Below are 11312 nucleotides of genomic sequence, written 5' to 3' on the forward strand. Positions count from 1 at the left end.
TTATGCAGCTATGTACAGTACGGAACAGTGTTAACTCAATCACAGAGTTAATTCACTCCACGATTCTGGGAAAGGTGGCTGAATTTGTGTTCATGCAGGGAAGATGGCCATGGTCATGTTCATCACCCAATGGGGAGTTTGTAAAAGGAAGCAATATTTTGCAGAATGCTTCTCTTTGTGAACTGAATTGTTTGCAAACAGAACAGTTTGTGAGCAAGGTATTATTTGCTTAATAATAAAGAAGTAACTGGATTATTATTTAATGTTATACTTTTAGCTTAGAGTCTATATATTTTAAAAACTATAAAACAACCTCAGACAGGTCCTTCATAAAGGATCTAAAAACAGGCATTGTTGGTCATAGGAAATGACACCACCACACATGCTTCTGCCCCTAAAGACCTTCAGGGACACAAGAGGGCAAGACGTGGAATTTGAAGAGAATGATATTAGTGATCCTGACCCTGTTAAGCCAAGATTCATGTGTGTACAATGTTTTAGTTTTTTACAACAAAAATTTTTTTGCAAAAATGAGTAACTTTTTTCATTTTTATCGGTACCGGGGATCGAACTCACGACCGCCTGCTTGCAAGGGCAAAAATGAGTAACTGACTTAAAAGAAGAATAAGGCTTACAAGATATGGATTTAGAAAAAAAAATTTTTATACAGCTGTTCAATAGTGTTTCTTTTAAAGTGAATCTGAATAAAAAGGCATCAAACAATTTTAAAAATTAAAAAATTTCTGAAGTAAAGAGTTACAATAAACAGGTTAATTGATTGTTGAAGAAGGAAATTTTTCTTATAAATGTAGTGCACCCTGAGCGTGCAGGGTTATAGAGTTATAAAATCCACAGAAGTGTACAGTAACGTCTAGGCCTTCGCATTCACCCCACACCCTTTGACTCACCCAGAGCAAATTCCAGGCCTGCCAGTTCCATTCATCGGTTGCCTATGTAAGTGCCCCATTTTTAATCATGTATAATTTTCATTCATTCATTCGTTCATTCATTCGTTCACTTATGGAGATCTAACTGAAATTGTCACACACACTAAATAAAATCTCCGCTAATGAACTATATACCCAGTCCACTACCTTTGCTGTAAATTTTCTGTGCATAGACACACAAACACCTACCCACTGGGTCACAAGTGCCGTCAGCATTCCATACAGGGGGAACCTGTGTGAGTCTGTAGCTTAAGAGCAGTGGCTGTACCAAATAGCGAAGCTGCATAGTAGACCAGAATCTAGGTTAGTGTGGGTACCCTCTGAGAGGGTTTCACAATGACAAAATCACCTACTGAGATATTTCAGAATATATTCCTGTTGTTAAATGATGCACGACTATGTAATGAGACTAAATTATTCCTTAGTTTAAATTCAGTGCATATCATTTTGGTGTAGCCTTTCCCAACTAATCGCCTCACTAAAAAATTCCCCATATGAAACCAATTCATACCAGGTATAATGGTGCACACCTGTAACCCCCACACTTGGGAGGCCATGGCAGGAAGATCACTGCAAGTTCGAGGTCAGTCTGAGCTGCAAGGTAAGTTCAAGGCCAGCCTGAACTGCACAGTGAAATCCTGTGTCAAAAAGACAAAACACATACATACATACACTCACACACACACACACACCCCACAATTCACAACAGGTAGAGTTCTAGATCCATAGAACTCCAAGACCTCTTGACCATTTCTTCTCTTTCAACCAATCATGGTGCTTAAAATCCATAATTAAAGACTGACCACTTGATGTTTTATTTCTACTATTTTCTAGTACTATCTTCTTGTAAATTGAAAATGGTGGTAAGAAAAATAGGTCATTCACTCATTCATTTGTCTACATACTAAACAAGTATTTGGTGTTATGTTATATATACCTTCTTTGTAGAATTCAGAGTAATTTAAGAATGGTAGTGTCCACAACCCTGACCTTGCTACCTGATATAGTTCTCAAGTTAGGATTGTCAACTAAAATAGTAGAGAGTCACAGGTCTCAACCAGCACCAAGCTTTAATAATTTCAGGAAAGAGGTCGTTGGGAGCCGCAGAAGCAAGGAGAGGACTCTAACACTCTGGGGTCTTTCCTATCTGGGATCTTTCCCGTCTGGGGTCTTTCCTGCCATGTGTTGATGTGGTCCTGCCCTGGCCACATCAACATGTGTAATCTCTAAGCAACATGAGAGGTGAACCTCTCACATACACACCTCGGGCATATTTTGCATCCTATACCCAGAAAGTTACAGGACATGTGTGACATTTCCTGGAAGGTAATGCTCCATACACCTATGGATTTATGTATCACAAGAAATCCTGCACAAATACACACATCCTCAGAACAGTTCAGCTGCTTATGAAGTCTGCTATTAATGTGTTTATGGAAAGATTATAAGAAGCTCTCCTAGGAGGAGAACGCGTGTCAGATCCACTGCTTTGTCAGCTAACTTCCCAGCGCCCAGTGTGACTCAGGCTCTAGAAGAAGATGAGCAGACCTCAGAGAGCTGTAGGATGGATCTGCATGGTGTCAGTCTTGGCAGTTCACACGGGCTCGTACCTCGTCCTTACATGGGAGGTGAGAGAAGGAACACTTCACAGGTGTTTATTTTCCCCTTTATAAGCACTTACTTTTCCAAAGCCAGATCTCTTCAGTGCCAAGCATTTCCTTCCAAAGCTTGGAGTGGACACTGCTTTCGTGGCTGTCGCTGCTGCTACCACTTGCTTCTTGCTTCTATTGCTTCTATTTGCTGATCACTCATTTTGCAGCAGGTGCTGTGATGAACATTTCACATGAACTCTGTTGGAGTATCAGAGTTCTATGAGACGGGCACGTTAATCTTATAAGACTGCTACAGTTTATATCTGATGTCTTTCCAGAGCCTCGAGCACCCACAGGTGGGACTTGGGGAGGTGACTGGATCATGGGGGATCACACTCATCAGGGGATTAGTCTGCTAATGAGTTTACAGCTTAACGTGATGCTGGGAGGTGAAGCCTGGTCGGAGCAGGTGGGTCACTAGGGGTGTGGGCTGCAAGACTTTCTCTCTTCACAGCTTTGTCTGCTTCCTGACTGCCACATCGTTGCTTTTTCCCTTTTCCTGACCCTCCCTGTCATTCTACCCTGCTGTGGAATCAGAAAACTATGGGTTAAAAGCTCTACAAACCCTGAACTAAAATAAAACTTTCCTCCCTTAAATTGTGAGTGTCCTGTTTTGTGTCTCACCATTAAGAAAATAAGAGATAAATACTCACAAGGAGCTGAGGTTTAGAGAAATTATTGTTATGGATTGTATTTATATGCCCCCCGCCCCCTGCAAGCTTCATGCACTTTCAGAACTAGCTGGATTAGGAAGCATGTCACTGGGATTAAGGGTGTGTGGTAGTGTGCTAGGTCATTAACTGATCTGTCATATTTCTGCATATTTCTGCCTCCTTCCTGCTCTTCGGTGGGCTGTTTCTCCCCTGCGATGCCTCTCTGGTGCTGCCCTGCCTAGAAATCAGCTAACTATGGCCTGAAACCTCTACAAATTGTGAGACAAAATAAATCTTTCCTCATTTAACTTGTGAGTGTCTAGCATTTTTGTCTAAGCAACCAGAAAAGTGATGATGACAATTACACATACATTAATTAAATGAGGCAGCCAGACCTCTATCCAGCCAGCCTAAATCTCCACCATGATCCTCTCTCCTACTCAGAGTGCAGGATTAAAGGGTGATTTCCCTTTCTAGACCACCTGTGAGTGGGCAGCGCTCCATTTCCAGTTCCCTTGTCTGAAGAGGACACAGGTTAAGGAGCAGTGGAAACGTAGCACTTATGTGTGCCTGGGGCAGAGATGGTCAATGAAGGTCTCAAAGCACATGTTTTGATCAATAACAAAGATAAACTTTTATTAACATCCATAAAAGTCCCCAGAAATCTCTTATGGCTTCCTTCATTTATGTGTCTCCTGAACTGTAAATTCATTAAGGGACACTGCAGTCCCTGCGGTATTTGAAAGAGCAGATGTCTTGGGAGCTATAGCTGTCTGCACTGAGCAGTTTTCACAGCTATTCAGGGGTATCTCCCATCTGGTGGATGTTAAGACTTTGTCGTACTAATTAGCAAAAGTAGGACTGTTTCATATCCATTCTGAAGAAGAGTGGTATGTCAAAGCATTTCCATGAATTCAGAGCCCTGAGTATTGAACAAACTCATATAGCACTGCAAAGGCCCTTATGGAATTATCCCCAAATTTTGAAGAACAGCATACCAAAGGATTTCTTTTGCAGTTGAATGACATGAGTTTTCCAGAAGTAATAAGAAAAAAACATTTAAATCATATAAATTTTGCAATTAAGTTTCTGTGTTTTCCTTTGTGGTAATAGAGGCAACTTCTGAAACCACATTCAGAAAGAAACTGGATGTGTACATCCAAGACAAAGACCATTTGGACGCACACACATCTGCAGCTCCTGAATGCCTGTTCTGAATTACACTGAGATTGCCTGAAGAGCATTTGGCAAATGGAAATTTCTGACTTGGTTTAAGCTTTTTCCATGGGCAATTTAGGTTTTGTGCTGTTATTGTTATATCTGTTCTTCTGCATTCAAATCTTCTCAACCAGCCTGGAAAAGAAGAAAGAAAACATTGTGTTAAAGGGTTTTTAATGACATAGTAACTCCTCTTGACAAACAGTGGATCCGTTCCATTATCTTATCTGCCAAACAAGAAATATCTTCCAAGAGAATAATATGTGCTTAATCATGAAAGCTTTCAGCTTTGAAAGCTTCAAATGATAGAATCAGCAACAGAAACAAGGACTCTATACTCCCAAATTAGATGTGTTCTTTTGATTCCCTTGCAGTAACATCTGTGGTAATAATACTCCTTTCTGGGAATTACTACTATGTTCTCGGCGAGCTGTGCCAATTTTGCCTGGCTTCTTGTGTGAAAAATCAGAGACTTACCTAGTCCAGCACTGCTTTACCTCCCACCAGTTGCTCTTTGGCTTGGCTTCCTGACTAGAAGTTCAGAGACACTCCTGTGAGTTATGATGTTAGAATAAAGGTCTTCTCTTTTCTGTACAGTTGGACCACTGGATATGTGGATTCTGTTTCTGTGGAATCAATAAATTACAAGTTAAAAGTATTCAGAGAGAACATTGTACTTGTATTGAACAGGTACAGACTTTCTGCCTTATTAAAACAAGTATTTACCTTGTCTTAGGTATTATGAGTCATGTAGAAATGATTTAATGCATGTAAGAGGATTATGTAGGTTAATGAAAATACCAACTCATTTTATATAAGACACTTGAGTATGTGCAAATTTTGGTGTCTGTAGGGGATCCTAGAACTGGTCCCTGCAGATATAAAGAAGCAAACACAGCCTCCTCAAGAGTAACTCTGCTCTCAGTTGAAATGAGAAAACCAACTCCAGTAAAGCCATCATTGTTTATGTTTCCTTGAGAATTACACAATTACAACCAAAAGATAACTTGTGAATACAGAAAATACACCCATTAAGAATTGACCGTCCTGCCTTAAGACAATTTTAAAAGTAAACTTTTCTATCCCGAGGCCAGGTTACTTTGCAGGTGAGAATTCAGGCTGTCTCATTCAAAATCTCGTCCTACTTGTGTGGGCCGTGATCAGAGAAAGCACAAATACTTATCCTGGCTGATCAGCATTTGAGCTGGTATATCTGTAAAAGGTGGTTTGTTGTTTATTATCATCCCCAGGTTTATTTTGACTCACCATTTCAGGAGCTAAAAACCTATTCTATATCTTAAATAAAATATTAGTATTGAAACAGAACTAGAGAATTTTTTCTCACAATGTTATACTTTATCAGTATAGAAATAGAAAAAATAAAGCCTTTAATAAATGATACATCATATATGTCACTTTTTTATGCTTTCATGCACTCATCCACTGTTGGACACCTTGGTTGAGCCATATCTTGGCTGCTGTAGATAGTATTGTAAAACACACAGGAGTGCAGATATCTTTTGGATGCACTGATTTCACTTTCTTTGGGATACATATCCAGTAGCCGGAGAGGTGGATCATATAAAGCTCTCAATTTCATATACTCTAAAAGAATTCATCACTATATGAACAAGCTTAGTACTATAAATGAGAATATTGCAGTGTATTCATGCACCCCTCATTGGTAAGATTAGCTTTAGGTAGTGTTACAAGAAGAAATAATTTTAATAAGAGTTCTGATAGTATATTGGGTTTTTAGATAGTATGCAAAATGTGTAGGTGTTACAGATGTTAGTACAATATATGCTGAAAAAGTGTCCCCTTTACTGGAGAGGTTTTACTTATGAGTAACACATGGTTACTCATGGTTACTCAAATGGCTGGGTGATGGAAATGTTGGTAGTGAGGCTTTGAACAGCTGTGGTAGTGCCTGCAAGTGCCCATTTTATTGGACTGCTTGCCAATCATGATACAGAAATTCTTCCCAAATTTGGGGGTAACTGTATAGCCATTCTAAATGAGCTAAAATACATTTTTGAAGAGCCCAATGATACAAATGCCTTTCACATCTGAATTTTAAAAATCAAAATAAGATTGAAACCCATTAGTATTTTGGAGGAATTTAGATACTGAAAAATCTGACTTGATTGAAAGACAAAGAAAGATGGCAAATGTGAACTTGACTTGATTCCCTGTTTAACTAAGAATACTTGATAGAAATTATATAACTCGTCACATTTTAACAAGGCTAATGTAGCTTACATCAACATTTGCATCTTTCTGCAAGAAGATATTTTGGCAATGTCTCTGTGTTAGTGAGCTTTTTGTACCTGTAACAAAATGCCTCAGATATGGACTTCTAAGAAGGAAAGATTTATTTTGACTCACTGCGTCAGGAGTTGTAGTTCATGACTGTGTGGCCTCATTGCTTTGGGCCTTGGCAAGGCAGAGCATCCCAGTGGGAAGTGCACGACGGAGGAGCAAAGCTACTCACTTTATGACACCCAGAAAGCTAAACAGGAGATAGAAAGGGTGCATGGCCTCAATAATCCTTTCTGGAAATCCTTTCTGGCACCTCAGTACCATAACTTCCTCCACGTGGTCCCACTTCCTCAAGCTTCCACCATCACCCCAAGGCACCACAGACTGACGCTCAAGTCTGTAACACATAGATCTTAAGCGTAGTAACACCGCAGTTATAAGTGTCAACTGAAACTGTTACAGCTGTGTGTCTGCATTTTTCCCAGATGCATAGAAGTTGATCACAATATCCTTAAAACACTGGCTAACCTTCAACGTGATAAGAATGCTACAATTGTCTGGGTGAATCATATTTTGGTACAATTACATTTTGGTCCTGGGAGAGGAATGAGAGAATTCACCAGAAACAAATCCATGTGTGACAACTCCACAGTCAAATAGCCCAACTATGGATGTAGGGTGAGATCAGATCCACTGACTTAGTTACATTACCTCACATGAGAAGCCATCAGACCTGAAAATGATAATCTCCTATTGTTACAAAGTCAAAAAGTGATGCGAACCTTGGTGTCTGTGAAAAAGTGGGATCGTGCCTTTTGAAGACTGAAATCTAATGGCATCTTCCCTTGATAGGATAGGTAGTCAATCAAACACTACCTAAATGCAGCATAGAGAAAAACAAATCAGACTCACCCTAAACTCAGTGTGACTGAATTTCATTGCCCTTCCTGTTTTCTGAGATAAGATCTTGAGAAAAGAATGAGCTACGACTCAAGATAAATTATAATTATTTTGGTAATTTAATAGTAATTGATATACAAATATATTTACTACAGATATTTTTATATATAAAGTATATATATAAATATACACTAATGAATATGTATTCTTTCATCTTCTATTTTACCATTGTGAATGTGTAGTTTAGTCACATTAAATATATATATATATATATATATACACACACACACACACACACACACACACATTGGAGCCAGGCATGATGGCACACACTTGTAATCCCAGAACTCTGGAGGCTGAAGCAGAAGGGATCTCTGTGAATCTGAGGCCATCCTGAGTCCAAAGTGAGTTCTAGGCTATCCTGAATTGCATAGTGAAACCCTTGTCTCAAAAAGACAAATATATATACATATTATGTGTGTGTGTGTGTGTGTGTGTGTGTACACATATAAAATAAGTTGGCTGTGGCTCTAATCAACAGGAAAGAGGATCAAGACATTTCTCCTCAGTGGTAAGTAACTACACAGTTACTTACCAGAACTACATACTTACCAGAATGAGGGTGGTTATCTGCATTAGGATAATCACCTCCCAAGAACTGTCTTATTGCAAAGACTGTTATCAGGGAAAACTCTGAAACAGCAAACAATTGAGAAGGGAGAAGAAATCTAGAGAAGGAGGCTTTCTCCCAAGACCAGTGGCCAAGAGAGAGAAGGACCTCAACAAACACGTGCTGTCTCTAGGATGCAGAAGCTGAATGACCACCAACATCAATTCAGTCATCATCAGCCACAGGGTGGACACGTTGTGATGTCCTGTTTTTAAGTCCTGGTTTCTTATACCACCCAGAGCTTTAAAAACGGACACAATGTGTAGACGTACAGTTCTTTGAAGAGTACTGATCCCATGCCAGAGTGGACTGGTTTGGTGCCAATAGCCAGATCTAGTCCTCCTTGCCCAGGACATATACTAGGTAAACCGTAGTTGTTTGGCTCAAGCATATCTAAGCACAGAGGGAAAAAATTGGAATGTGTTCTGAGAGGAAAATTGTTCCTAGGAAGAAATACTTATGTTCCAAGTCAGCAACCTGTAAGGGTTGTCCTAATCTTGGTTCATAGCTGACATAGTTAGAAATACAAGAATATGAAGGGTAGTACTCCATGGATGTGCTCGGAAGGGACTTCTGTGATCCAAATGACACAGATCGGCAATGGGAATGTGTTCCAGAGGGTGCCTGGATAAGCAAACGCTAGGGTAAATGGTCCTCAGCGCTTGGGAATAAACTGAGATGGAGCTGGAGATGGAGTGCTCACCTGTACTCCCGGTTCCTCGGGAAACTGAAGCAGGAGGATGTGACTCTAGGCCAGCCTGGACAGCTTAGCCACACAATGTCTCAAAAGAAAAAGAAAAAGGCCTGGGGAAGGAGCTCAATAGTAGAGGATCCCTGGGTTCTGTCATTAATCCCATTACCAAAAAAAAAAATCTTTGGTATCTAGGCAAAGTCTCACCATATACCAATAACCTCGCCCCTTGCCTGTAGTTCACTATATTGTGTGCCTTGCTTGTAAATCTGTTTCTGGACCTGACTTTGAGCTTGCTTCGTTGGCAAAGTGACCCCATACACTTCTGCCTCACTTATTCTCCCCACCATCTCCAATTGATTGTTCCAGAATTGGCCAGTAGGAGTGTTCAGTAGGAGATTCAAGGGTAGGACAGAGGGGCCAGTTCTCTGCTCTCTCCTTCTCTCCCTGCTTCAGGGCCTCGCTTCTGCTAGGAGCTCTCATCTCCTGCCAGACCACCCTCTTCCGTGGCTCCAGCTCACATAAACTCTAGTGAAGCTATTGCTCCCTTTTCCCCCATCAGGTTTAAGTGTACAGACAGTAATCGTCCAGCCCAGCGCCCTTGATCACACACACCCCTTTGTAAATGATGCCTTTATTAAAAGAGCCTCAGTTAATTCCGCTGTTCCTTGTTCTGGCATTACAATACACAAAGGAACCTACTTGATCATTCTCAAAGCTTCATATTCCCGAAAGCCCATTCTTGTGTTCAGACCTCTGTATCCATTCAACAAGTAATGACTGAGTGCCCATCATTCAGAGGATGCTCAGTATGTTTTGCAGACAAAACAGCCCTGACCCTCAGAGAGCTCATATTAGTATTCAGAACGTACACAAATAAAAGGACCATTAAAATTTGAGTAAATGACACATCAAAGGTGTCTACTCATACACCAGATATTTCTTCCTATGTCTCACACATGCAGAGCACCCTAGATTTCTCTCAATACACCAATTAAAGACCACTCCTGGGCATTTTCAGCCTGTGTAACTGAATCCAACATCATCATTCCCCCCTCCACAATGCCGTCCTTAGCCCTAGATACCCACAGCATCCCTCTCCACACATCGAATCTTTCTTCCTCAAATTCATGCACCACCCCAGCAGCCTTCCTCACTGACAGTATGTAAATCTGATCCTAAATCTGTTGTGGCCAGTTTTGCATTTGACCCCTTCTCGAATAAGCATGAAATGGATACTTCTTTATACATCTTACCTGCCTATCCAGCCATATTTCACCCAACCCCCAACATTATCACCACCCCCGTTAGCTACCACTTGACCCCTTGTGAAACTAAAATAACTGGCTTCCTGGAAAGTCCATCTGTCTTCTGTGATATCTATGGGCAACATTCTACTTACCAGTCAGATCTTCCTCAAAGGCTGCCGTCTCTGTGAAGTCCTGCTTTCCACGGGTTCCTGTAATTCTATTTCATTCCACGTACTTTTCTCAAAACAGTGCTCCTATTCTAATGTTTACAAATATTTCTCCTTTTGGTGCTGCTCATTCCTTAACCTGGGGAACTATGTATTTTCTTTTGTAAGTCATTGACATTGGCAGTCACTGAACAAGATTAGATAGCTAAGGAAATCAGCAGGGCTGTACGGTGTTCAGATTGCGCTGGCACACTTTGCTTCACTGAGTCCTCCCCAGGAACGCTAGCTAAAACTGACTAACAGGGAGTCGGGTTACTAGGAAGCTTTAGAGTACTAAGAATAACTTCATGGTGAAGAGCACAGACTTGGAGAGCCTGAGGCAGTGATGAACCTTGAGCACAGGAGCCCAGAAAGCTGTTTGCATCCCTGAAAGCCCTAAAAGTTTCACCATCTCTGCTCTGGGGCCTTCCAGTTCAACTATTTTTTAAAAAGACTTCAAGTTACTAACCCTCCTTGAGTCCTAGCTGTTTCATACAGTAACAATAGCAATAGTAATAATAATAGAAGTTTCTCAAAAATTGCTGGGGAATTTAACAAGAAAATACATATTTAGCATAGCAGCTGATATGATGGTAACTCCCAATATATGTCAGCTACTTCTACCCTGTCTTTCATAAACTAACACTGCTAGAAGTATTCCTGCTGACATAGAGACTTACAATCATGTAGTTAATTTATACACCCAAATCGTATTTTCATAATTAGGTGAGGTATCTTTTATCCAAAATGCTTGTGATAGAACTGTTTCAAATTCTGGATTTTTTTTTGAGTTTGCAGTATTTTTACATCCCTAATGAGGTATCTTGATGATGGGGTCCAAATACAAAGACAAAATTCAATTA

At 40.4% G+C, this 11312-nt stretch overlaps 1 long non-coding RNA gene across 3 annotated transcripts; it reads right to left on the reverse strand.

Moving 5' to 3' along the window:
* Positions 1–3861: 3861 nt before the first annotated feature.
* Positions 3862–10687, reverse strand: LOC106026381 (uncharacterized). Of its 3 annotated transcripts, XR_001200003.3 has the most exons (5): positions 10396–10687; positions 9006–9084; positions 6859–6982; positions 4948–5096; positions 3862–4605 (listed from the first exon to the last, which is right to left on the reverse strand). It is a non-coding gene; the product is annotated as an uncharacterized LOC106026381 (long non-coding RNA). The 3 variants fall into 3 exon arrangements; XR_001200002.3 differs by lacking the exon at positions 9006–9084; XR_001200004.3 differs by lacking the exons at positions 9006–9084; positions 10396–10687 and adding an exon at positions 7515–7648.
* Between the last annotated feature and the right edge of the window lie 625 nt (positions 10688–11312).

Source organism: Cavia porcellus, unplaced genomic scaffold, assembly GCF_034190915.1.
Source record: "Cavia porcellus strain 051 isolate PalLab524CR breed Dunkin Hartley unplaced genomic scaffold, mCavPor4.1 scaffold_11, whole genome shotgun sequence".
Lineage (NCBI taxonomy): Eukaryota > Metazoa > Chordata > Mammalia > Rodentia > Caviidae > Cavia > Cavia porcellus.